This window comes from Stenella coeruleoalba, assembly GCF_951394435.1.
Source record: "Stenella coeruleoalba genome assembly, chromosome: 9".
Lineage (NCBI taxonomy): Eukaryota > Metazoa > Chordata > Mammalia > Artiodactyla > Delphinidae > Stenella > Stenella coeruleoalba.
In genome coordinates this window covers 79,208,815-79,221,774 of record NC_137155.1, presented here as the reverse complement: position 1 = coordinate 79,221,774, position 12,960 = coordinate 79,208,815, and positions in this window count along the sequence as shown.

Here is a 12,960-nt window from a genome sequence, read left to right as displayed (position 1 = left end):
TAAGAGAATGTGCTTACTTCATTTCATTACTTATTACGAATTAAAGGCCCCAGATTTAATGAAGTTACTTGCTAATTTGTAGGTTTTGTTTGATAAAGGACAGTAATTTCTGTCTGCTAGAACAGACAACTCCAAAGATTTGTGATCTATTGGACATTAAAAAGTATTATATCCAACTCAGCAATCTTATCCTAGAGTCCTTTTTTTTGACATGATTATTCATTCTTTTGTTTTGTTTTGAACTTATTTTATATTGGAGTATAGGTGATTAACAATGTCATATTACACATGTATATGGAATCTAAGAGAAAAAAAAAAGGTTCTGAAGAACCTAGGAGCAGGACAGGAATAAAGATACAGACGTAGAGAATGGACTAGAGGACATGGGGAGGGGGAAGGGTAAGCTGGGACGAAGTGAGAGAGTGGCATGGACATATATACACTACTAAGCGTAAAATAGGTAGCTAGTGAGAAGCAGCCACATAGCACAGGGAGATCAGCTAGGTGCTTTGTGACCACCTAGATGGGTGGGATAGGGAGGGTGGGAGGGCGACGCAAGAGGGAAGAGATATGGGGATATATGTGTATGTATAGTTGATGCACTTTGTTATAAAGCAGAAACTAACACAACATTGTAAAGCAATTATACTCCAATAAAGATGTTAAAAAAATGTTATGTTAGTTTCAGGTGTACAGCAAAATGATTCAGTTACACATATACATGCATCTATTCTTTTTCAAATTCTTTTCCCATTTACATTGTTATATAATATTGAGCAGAGTTTCCTGTGCTATACAGTAGGTCCTGTCTTTTTGATAAATTTCCTACGAATATCTTAACTTCTTAAGTGCTCTTTGAACCAGTCGTAACACCTTACTGGCCCCTTCAGAAACGGAGTTAAATAAAATCTTTGACATATGTTTATTTTATATTTGCCTGAGAGTCATGATTTCACTTTTTTAAAGTTATGCTTTAATCTATGCAATGATCAAAATCCCCCCAATTAATAAGAGTAATAAGCTAAAGACCCAGAACCCATCCAGATTCTTGCTAAGAAATTCAAACACTGGGCTAAGACTTTATTAATAGTATTACAACAGGAAGGGCCTGATTGAATTTGTCTGTAATGTACATCTTACTCTTCCTCAGTCATTGTCCTTCACGTAGTTTACAGTTTGACAATATGTCAGATCAATGACTAAAGAAAAAACAAACTATTATTTCAGGAAAGTGGTAAAATGTAACATCATTCAATGCATTTACATTCCTAAGACCTCATCAAAAACCATCTCCACAATAATTTATGTACATTTTATTTCAATGTGTATCACATACCAATACTGATTTACTTGTTAGTTAATAAAACCTCCACATGGAATATTCAAGAATTTGTCAAATCCTTATCCTCAGATAGACACAGACATTTATTTACAAGTATACATATCTAGTTTTCACTTTTTAAATTAAGAACAGGACATTGCTCCCCACTTCTACAAAAGATGTGATTGTTATATACTAGCTTCATTGTGTGTCACTGCATTTGCCTGTTCAAAAATATCACTTTTTGTGGCAAAGAACACAGAAAGTGAAGGAAAATATAAAGTACGCATTAGCAGGTAAAGTGAGCTAAAGGGTGAAATTTAAAGCAGCAACAAGTGGGACTACACAAACAATATTGAGTTAATAATTACTTCTGATACTTGCCACAAAATAGCAAATATAAAATTGTCCTCAGGCTTAGAAGTAAATGAGAAGTGTTGAAAGAAATTTAAAAGTATCACTTACCCTGGATCCATCAAAGTAAAATCACAAATCTCTATCCATATCATGGGGAATGTATACCAATATATCTTACTTTGCCTAGAAATAGTTGCTTTAGGTATTCAAACTTATCTGTATATTAATTGATGACAAATATTGCCTTTAGGCTCCCTCAATAAACTTTGTGCATTTGGATCGTTTATTTGAGATGGAAAATTAAAGAAAGACCAGTTATTTGATTTTTGCCTGGGTGCTGCTTCACAGAAATCATTTCGAGATGCCTGGAGAATATAAAATACACTAAAGAATATTATCTTAATTCCATTTCAGAGATAGATGGATCAGAAGTCAATAAAAGCCATTTCCTTCGGTCACTTTCCCAATACCAACTTAGTCAGCCATCTCTGCAAAGAATGAGCCTCATAATTAATAAAGCTTTTAGAAATAAGGCTACAAATAAGGCTCTCAACTCCCTTTCACATCTCCAAGTATAATGGATTCCTGTGACTAAAAACACTAGCAAGCTGGTTTAACTGCATTCTATGATCTCAATTATCTCATGCAGATGATTTAGTATAGAAATGGTGAAATTCTTCTCCAAGCAACATAAAATGCATTTAAACAAAAATTTTCCTAAGGACTCTTGAAAATCTACTTTCTTCTGTGTGCTACAAATAGATGCGAAGAATTGGATGCCAGTAATAAATATTAGCAACAGGGTTAATTTTATATAAGGTATGTTTATAAAAATGGTACAGAGAAATCAAGGTTTGAGTTGAAAGTTGTATAACATAAGAGAAGGTATTAAGCCTACGAGTTTATGAGTAGTCTAGGAAAATAGTACCCAAGTCCTTTTTTCTTGATAAGCCTTATTTTTTAGTAATTTTAAAAACTAAAAGTAGCATATACACAGAATTATATTCAGATCATAGGTGCTGACTTCAAAGAGTTATCACAAAATATATAAATGTGATTACCACCAAAGTCAAGAAAAATACCATCGATACCACACCAGAAGTTCTCCTCACACCATTTTACAATTGCTACACTTCCTTCCTCCCCAGAGATAACCACGACTCTGAATTCTAAAAGTCTTGATTAATTTTTTGTTTCTGAACTTCAGATAAATTGAAGCATAAAATATGTATTTTTTGGCTAGTTTCTTTCACTCAACATAGGTTTGTGGAATTCACCTACGCTTATTACTTTAACAGTAATTATTTCATATTTATTTACATATAGTATCTTAAGATGTGAATATACCACACTTTATCCATTTTACTATTAATGGGCATTTGGGATATTTTCACTTTGGGGCTATTAAAAACAATACTGCTCTGAATAGCTTTGCACATGCCCTACGGTGTACATATACGTACATTTCTATTGAGAACACACTCAGGAATGGAATTCTTAGGTTATAGTGTATACATATGTTAACTTTAGAAGACACTGCTAAGTATTTTTCCAAAATGATAATTTATAGTCCCATCAGAAACGGGATTGCTCCACATCATTGTAAGATCTTGGTATTAGCATTATTTTAATATTTAGCCATTATTACAATGTGTAGGATATTATATTGAGGTTGCATTTCCCTGATGAATAATGAGGTTGAGCATCTTCTAGTATTTTTATTGGACATCTGGATATCTTCTTTTGTGAGGAGCTTACTCAATCCTCTCATGAATTTTTCTTTTGGATTATTCCCTCATTTTTATTTATTTGTAGAAGATTTTTGTATACATTGGATAAAAAAACTTTTGACCATTATTTATGTTGAAAATATATTCACCTGTTCAATGGCTTGACTTTTCACTCTCTTAATAGTGTCTTTTGATAAACAGAATTTCTTAATTTTTTACTTTATAATATTATATTTTATAATTTTATAATATTAAAAATCTCTATTATTATCTTCAAGGATAATAGGATAATTTTACCATTCATATTTAGACATATAATCCAACTGGAACTGAATTTTGTCTATTGTGTCAAATAGTGATTGAGAATTTCCCCCCTTTTTTTGTATATATGGTTGGCCCAGCACTATTCAGAGATAAACTACCCTTTCCTCACTGTTGTACAGTTACATCTTTATCATAAAGCAAGAGTCATTGTACCTGTGTCTATCTACCCCTCAACTCTATTCTATTAGACTATTTTTGTCTCATTGTGCCAATTTAGCATTTAGCTTGAAAATAAACACTGAAATCCAAATCTGTTCTATTTTAGGATGATTCTAGCTATTCTTTTAAAATTTTAATATAAATTTAGTCAATGTGTAAATTTTCATAAGCACACCTAGTAGAATTTTGGTTGATATCACACTAAACCTGTATGTTTTTCCACCAAACCAGATGACTACATCTGAATTTACTGAAAAAAGAGCCAGAAAGTTTAAAGGAGTATATAGTGCTATTCCAATACCTTATTCAAAGGACAAGTTCCAATGACAGGTAGTAAGTGTCAAAAAGGGATATCACCTCAGACCCTCTGGTTCCCTTACTCTCCAGTAAAAAAATAAATATTCATATCCATCACCTTGATCTGTTCCCCATCCTTCCTTAGTGAACAATGAAACTTTGACGTAGTCCAAAGAGCACCATCAGATGCACCAGATCCCCAAATCTGTCATTCTGAGGTGTATAACTCAGCAATTCATTGACTCTCACTGGATTTCATTTCTCTCAACAATAATATTAACAAGGTCAATTCCATATTTCCTAAGACCATTTACTTCTGTAAAAAAATTATATTCTTTTAAAAGGATTTTTTGTTTTAAAGATTTTGTGTTTAGAAGTCGCTGAATAGGTAGTTCCACTTCTCCTTAGGATACAGAAACAGGCAAAGGAACAATGCTCCCATTCTAATAAAAATAAAAGGTGGATAAGCTACAACATACAGGCATTCAGGAGGTAAGCGCTTCCGGCTGGGGAACAGGCTCAAGTCACGGAAACAACAAAACACCAAAACAATGTATCAGTGGATGGTGATTAGAGATATAGTGCCATCATTCACCCCTGCCTTTTCATAACTCTTTAACTTGCTAACTAGAAACCACATCCAATCAATCTCAACTGAAAACATCCACATCTGAAAAACAAGGATAAAAGGTGGCAGTCTCCTTGAGGCATATGGAAACACATATGTTTAGAAGAAGTCTAACAAGTATTTGAGGAAAAGAAATTAATATCCAAATGTGTTTTTAAGAAATGTGTTTAAATACATATTAAGTAACTGAAGGATATGTACAAAATTGGAACTAGATGTTTTTAGAAATGTATAAGTCATTTATTTCTGTGACTGAAAGTGATCTTATATTTCAGAGAGTATCATTTTGACAAGACTATATGAAAACATTGATACAAACATTTTAAAAATCGCATGGAGAGTACGTGTTCACTGAAATTATTGATCACATTTATTGTGGCTTTAATGTTCTTTTTGTAAAACTGTATTGGTTACGATCTCTGAGACTATTCATAAGGCCTAGATGAAATGCATCCTAAGTATGCTGTAATAATTGTTTGAAGCTTCTGTCAAATATGACTGTGCTTAGCAAATCATGCATCACCAATGTTATGATCTGCAATAATAAAGTTATGCTATGGTAATTTTTTTTGGAACACTGCAGCATATGGTGCCAGATGCCAAGAGCATACTAATTAATGAGAAAATCAGCACAAAGATACTAGATCACGGTAATGCATCTGCAGCCGAGCCTTAAGGTGTAACTCAGAAAGCAATGTGAAATTTTAAGGTTAGTATTACACAAAACTTCATACCCTTAATATCAATATACAAACAAAATACTCATGATCATTGGAACAATGAGAATATAGAAAGTGTGCTATTGACCTAATTATTCTATCTTTCCCTTTCAGATGGAATTATGCTGAGAAAAGCAGTACCTAACATACTTTGATCAAACATCTTTACTAAAAATAGCTTTTACATTCCACTGGATACTCTCAAGAATAAGAACATGTTTCAGGATGGAATCATCAATAGGTCAAACAGGCACTAGTCCAATCTTTTTGCCTCAGACCTCCTAAGTGAGAAACAGAAACTGGGTTGAACAGCAAAAAGGCCTCCCAACTGTAGGCCTTCCCACCTCTATCAAGCAGTTTCAATGACTAACCTATTTACAGTTACACAGTTCAAATTTTTATAATAAAAACGCTACCACTTTAAACTGCTGTAGGCTTTAAAGTTTTACAAATTACTTTGCAACATATAAGTTCAAAGCCTGAGTTCTAGAGACAGACTGGACAAATTCCCAAGGACAAACTCCAACTCCAGGACTTGTGATCTTTGTGATCTTGGGAATGTTACCTGAACTCTGTTAGTCACAGCTTTTTCCCCTTGCAGTGGAAATTATTGCAGTATCCACTTCGAAGGGCTGTTGAGAAAACTGAGATACTCCATGTAAAGTAGTTATAACAATGCCTGGCACATTAAAAAAATTCAATCAATGTAATAAATTATTCAAATTATTCTCCCTGCGGCTCAATGATGTAGTTATCACGTTCACAATGATTACTGATGAAGAAATGAACAACAAAGGATTTAAATGGCTTTCCAACGGTTACGGAGGTGGTAAGCTGCAGAGTCGGAACTTGAATCCAGGACCCAGAGCTCCATCTACAGTTTCTCACTGCTCTCCCACTATTTGATATAGAGATGGATAAAAATGACTTGGGTTTATTTGATGGACTGTGTCAATTCAAAGGACTATTTTTTGCTTAGTGATTATTTTCAGTGTTAATTTGACCCTATATAAACATAACTAACCCATCATGTTAAGGATAAACACCTCAGAATTCTTTCTGATTTGTCCCCAAATTGTAAACTCAGATGTGCATTTGACAAGCTGCATTGCTGATAACAGCTGTTGAAAAATTACTGCATGAAAGCTGAGGAAAGGCAGCTTCAGCTCCATGCCCTTCCTTGTAGTAAATGTTCAAGTCATGACACAATACTTTAGGAAACTTAAACAAGTTTGGAGTAAATAAACTGTGTTACAAAATGCAAACCACTCAGAATAAAACTAAACACGACAACATGCACTTTAACCTACAATTCTTTAGCTTTATAGGTCAGTTGTTTGCAACTGAAAAACACAAAACTTTTCCCACTTTGCAAACTGGGAACAAAAAGCAAGCTGCAAGAAAACATAAGTCTATCTATATTAGTTCTTTAGGAGGACCCCCTCCCTGTAGCTTGCAGGTAGCCTTGAACCCTGCTGACTTTCCCAGCTGTCCACCTCAGCTCTCATTCTGTATACTCTACTTCCTTTCAAAGATTTTAAACCTGTAATTCCAGGAAAATAAAAGACATTTCCATGGGAATGCTTAAATCACCACAGTTGCCCACCAGAGAACAAAAAAAGTTCTCAGAAGATTGCTTGCTGAGGCAGGTTCAGAAGGATTATCCTGAGAACTGCCTTGCAAATTGAAAGAATGAAGCCTAAGCGACCTACATCAAATGGGATATTAAAATATGTTTAACATACAAATCCAAATGCATGACCACTAATAGAACCATGTCATCCTTGTTAAAAACATGAAAATCATTAGCAGATTTCATTGACTCCTCAATGATCTTATAAAAACAGTTTGAACCTAATGAACCAAATCTAATTTTTTTTTTCTTTTTTTTTTTTTTGCGGTACGCGGGCCTCTCACTGCCGCGGCCTCTCCCGCTGCAGAGCACAGGCTCCGGACGCACAGGCCAGGCGGCCATGGCTCACGGGCCCAGCCGCTCCGCGGCATGTGGGATCTTCCCGGACCAGGGCAGGAACCCGTGTCCCTGCATCGGCAGGCGGACTCTCAACCACTGCGCCACCAGGGAAGCCCCAAATCTAATTTTGAACAGGCATTACCACTGATAAAATTGACTCTTTTCTGAATGTATACTTATTATTTCAAGTGCACAGAAATTTTTTTCTTTTGCTACCTCCCTCCTCTATGTTTTATTTTCTCTCTCACATTCTGTGTAAAGTCTAATAGATTATTTTATAAAATTTCTTAAATGCCAACAAATCCATAAGCTGGCCAGTCTGATTTAATGAAACAAAATTATGTATTTTCAGAGTGCAGTTTTATTATTTTTCAGTATAAAAACCTGTTTAACTTCAAACTACAACAATAACAAAATCTACACATGCAAAAGTCTTTCTGAATGCTCTGTGAGGAGAGGTATTTACGAACATCTGGCTGCAATTCTGGTCTCTTTTGACTAAAAGGAAATAACAAGAGATTTGTAACCATGAGCCAAACTCATGTTGCTTCCATCCAGTCCCCGAGATACAATATATGTTTAGTGAAATTGCATAGTTACTTTTGATGCCATCACCTTAAAAAATGTATTCGCTTTTCTTTCAGTCTTTAGGGGTTACACAATGTTTCTTATATTTCTGGACGGCAAATAACATCACTATCCATACCATTACAATTAAAGAAACTCTCATCACATAATTTTACTCATTTTTTCCCTATATTAGAGACTCCTGATAGTTTTATGTTGCTACATAGCAGTCCTCAAAATGAGAAATTTGGATAGGTTCTGAGAACAGTCCTAGAAATGCTGGTTGCCACTAAATTTATGATAAAGTTAAGATTTAAAGAACTAAAAGTAATCATTCTAAGAAATATATAATTGATTTAGAATATCTTTAAATATATGGTGGGTATATTAGCCAAAAATTACATCCAACTGATAGTAAAAGAGACCTCTCAATATAGTGGGGTAAACACGATGGTGTTTATTTTTCTTTTGCAAAACATACTTCTCCATCCTTTGTAGTTGGCTTCTATCCTCATTTACCTCGTAGTTACAAGATGGTTTCTGGAGCTCCAACCATCACATCCACAGCCCAAGCAGGAGGAAGAACAAAGCGAGCTTTCTTAGATGACCCATGAGACTTTTTTCCCACCTTTCTTCAGATATAACCAACATACAACAATGCACTAATTTCAGGTGTACAACATAATGATTTGACATATATATACATTGTGAAATGATTAGCACAATGTTTAGCAAGCATTATCCGTCACCTCACATAGTTACAATTTTATCGTTCTTGTGTTAAGACCTTTTTTTTTTAAAGGAATTTTGCCTTTTTTTTTTTTTTTTTTTTTTTGGCTGTGTTGGGTCTTCGTTTCTGTGCAAGGGCTTTCTCTAGTTGTGGCAAGTGAGGGCCACTCCTCATCGCGGTGCACGGGCCTCTCACTATTGTGGCCTCTCTTGTTGCGGAGCACAGGCTCCAGACACGCAGGCTCAGTAGTTGTGGCTCACGGGGCTAGTTGCTCCGCGGCATGTGGGATCTTCCCGGACCGGGGCACGAACCCGTGTCCCCTGCATTGGCAGGCAGATTCTCAACCACTGCGCCACCAGGGAAGCCCTGTTAAGACCTTTTAAGACTTACTCTCTTTAGTAACTTTGAAATATACAGTATGATATTAACTACAGTCACCAAACTGTACATTATATCACTAAAACTTATTTATCTTATAACTGTAAATCATCGGTCTTTTACTTATATCTCATGCAGACCCTACTTATGAAAGAGAAGCTGAGAGTTGTATTTGTTATTTATCGGGTACACTGCCATCCCAAAAACTACAGAGGTTCTATTACTGAGGAAGGAGAGAATGGATGGTTAGCAGGCAACTAGCAGCCTCTTTCACAGCCTCTTACTAAACAGTCAGCAATTGTTATAGAGCTTCCTTGTGAACAAGATAAGTGGATAATCAGAAGCATTAGATATTTCATTTACTTTAAGGGAATGTGTAGGATTTTCTTTCTGGAGGCCTTAAAATTAGGAAAACTGTTAGTAGATATGAAATTTATTTAATTAAATTTACTTCTTCAGACATTTAGCACAGTGTTAATTGAATATATTACACATACAAAATAATTAATTCTCTACTTGGTAAGATAGTAAATAGCATATTATAGGGCAGAATGGAACAAGACTAAATAGCAATAAGCAATTATCTTTGATGGATCAAAGAAAACGGATGTTCTGCCCGAGGGAGTTAAAAAGAAGTTTCACAATGAAAATGGACTGGGAGCTGGGTATTTATACATAAATTTAATAAACATCTTTGCAGTATATCTTCTTGGATGAGTTGACCCATTAGATGATTTTAGTCTATTCTGAATGTCTCTTTTTAACTCCTATCACTCCTCAATCTAATGTGATTAGCTCTCCACTCCCACCAATCTACTCACAGTGATCTCACTAGTTCAGTTCATTTCAACATACATTTATTGAGACTCTTGAGGATCATCTAAATAAAAGTCCAATGGATATTTCTATTTATATATATTCTCTCTCTTCAACATATGGTACTATTAATTATCCTGCATTTTTCTTTCATTCTATAATTACTTATTGAATGTCTGAAAATTGTTGGGTCTCAGTAATGAGAACCCACTGCACTCCCCAAACCATCCACTTTCTTATCCAAAAACAAATAACCAAATATAGCATTTCTATCACCTTGAATTTTTACAACTATCCATTTTGAATCATAGGGAAACCATTTCTTCATTTGGCTTCTGTTGTCTTGCAATGGCTAGTCAATGAGATTGACTGAGTAAATGCTTAGATAATGTTTATAACTCAAGGTTCAATAAAAAAGAAAAGCGATTAAGTCAGAACAGAGTTTCTTACTAAAGTGAAGGAGAGATTCTTTCAAAAACAAAGGGATGTTCAGAATCGACTAGATTGATTACTGCAAATAAGTAATTAAGTTTGGCATCTGTGATAACCTTTGTGATCTTTGAAACAGCAGCATGAGTAAAGACAAATATTTTAAAAATTGAGATCAGATCTCTATGGATGATAAACTAAAGAACTATGAAATGAAAAATATGCTAGTGCTTAGAAGTCAAGGTAATGCAGTGAATAAATTCAAGTATCTGTTGGACAGTTCACTTATATAGCAATATATAATAATGTAATCTATTACCAGCCACCATGTTGCTTTGATGGTTCTCAGTGATTCACAGACTAAAATTCATGCCTGATTTGAGGAAAGAGTGACACTGTGTTTTTCTTTTTTTATAATTTTACTGTTGGACACTTCAAGCATATCCAAAAGACGTGCTTGAAATTACTAATGATAATCAATGTGATACACCACATTAACAAAATGAAGGATAACAATCACATGATCATCTCAATAGATATAGAAAAAGCATTTGACAAAATTCAACATCCATTCATGATAAGGAAAACTCTTAGCAAAGTTGGTATACAGGGAACGTATCTCAGCATAATAAAGTTCATTTATGGCAAACCCAAAGCTAACATTATACTCAATGGTGAAAAGCTGAAAGCTTTTCCTCTAAAACCAGGAAAAGACAAGGATGCCCACTTTTACCTCTTTTATTTAACATAGTATTGGAAGTCCTAGTAACAGCAATCAGACAAGGAAAAGAAATAAAAGGCATCCAAACTGGAAGGAAAGAAGTAAAACTGTCACTATTTGCAGATGACATGATACTGCATGTAGAAAACCATAAAGGCTCCACCAAAAAAAACTATTAGAACTAATAAATGAATTCAGTAAAGTTGCAGGATACAAGATTAATATATGAAAATCTGTTGCTTTTCTATACACTAATAATGAACTATTAGAAAAAGCAAAAAACCAATCTTGTTTAAAATCACATCAAAAAAGAATAAAATACCTGGGAATAAATTTAACCAAGGAGGTGAAAGACTTACACTCTGAAAACTATAAAACACTTCAAAGAAACTGAAGGTGATTTAATATTTTTAATTGAATTTTAAGTTTTAGGATTAGTTTTGTCCTATTGCTTGGGTTCATATAGTAGGAATCATTTTATACATATGCTTTTGTTCTTCTGATCTTCTTTATCCATCACTTATACTCATTAATACCTTTTTCCCAATTATTTTAAAATGTTTTCATATTCTTTTGTATCTATCCTAAGGCATTGTCTAAGGTATTTATGTATTCTTTTTTGAATTATAGTTTGACCTCATTTCCAAATGATTTTATATATTATTTTTAATTCTTTCATGAGTTATTTCAAATTACTTTAGAAATCTTCCTTTTCTCCAAACATTTCTTTTATCTCATCTGTTTATCTAAATCTGATTGATTTATTTATTCTTTTACAGATTTCATTGCCTTAAATTATTTTCACTCATATTAAAATACTTGTGTCATCATTTGTACAAATCTTTATTCTGATCATTGTTATCCTTCAAATTTTTAGGTGTAATTTTACTGTAATCCTTTTACATTGCTTATATTTAGCAAGATAGGTTCCCTACACTAATAACAGAGGAAGCTGGGACAGAACAGCTTTCCAATATCTATGATTTAGGACTCTCCTATTGGCACAGTAAGAGATTAGAAAATATGACCTCGAGTATTCTGGGGATCTGCCTCCTTTGCTCTCTTGCCCCATCTTTTTCTTTCCTTTGTTCCTATCCTTCTCAGGTCAGATTACAGTCTCAGCAGTATTTGCACATTATAGGCCTTGGTACTGGGAAAGAGCATCAGTTGGTTAGTTTGAAAGTTCATTTGTCCAGTGTGACCCATAATAACTAACCTTTCAGTAGTCCTTCTATTGTATGTATTTGTCCCTGAATGGAAACCTTGTTTAGGCTACATTCCTGAATTTGGCTCACTGAACTTCCCATGCTAACTGGGATTCTGGCCTGCATTTCATGTTGTTGATTAGGTGCATAGGTTTTCCTGCTATGAAGGTCATCAGCAGTCACTTTCATTTCCTCTGCTTCCTCCCATACAGCTATTAATACCCAATGTGACTTACTGCTCTTGGTGTTGGCTGACATATTTATATTTTGGATTCTTGGGATTGTAGCGTAATTTTTGTGGCTATTGAATATGTGTTTTTAAATTTTTGTTAGCCTAGTCCTGTGTTGTTGTTGTTGTTTTTTAATTTGAGGGGGTGGGTGTCAAATATATACCAGTGCTGATATAACTTATTCAAAATGCTCTGTTTTTTCTTTTGTCTGTATATCTGTATATATTTTAATGCTGTCATGTCAACATGCCCATCTCATTTTTTACTCTTTTTTAACATCCTTCATAATTTTTTTCTCATCAACACCTGAGTTTATGTTAATGTTATTAGTATTGGAGAAAGGTAAACAGGAATAAAAAGGTAAGTCATCACTTTGA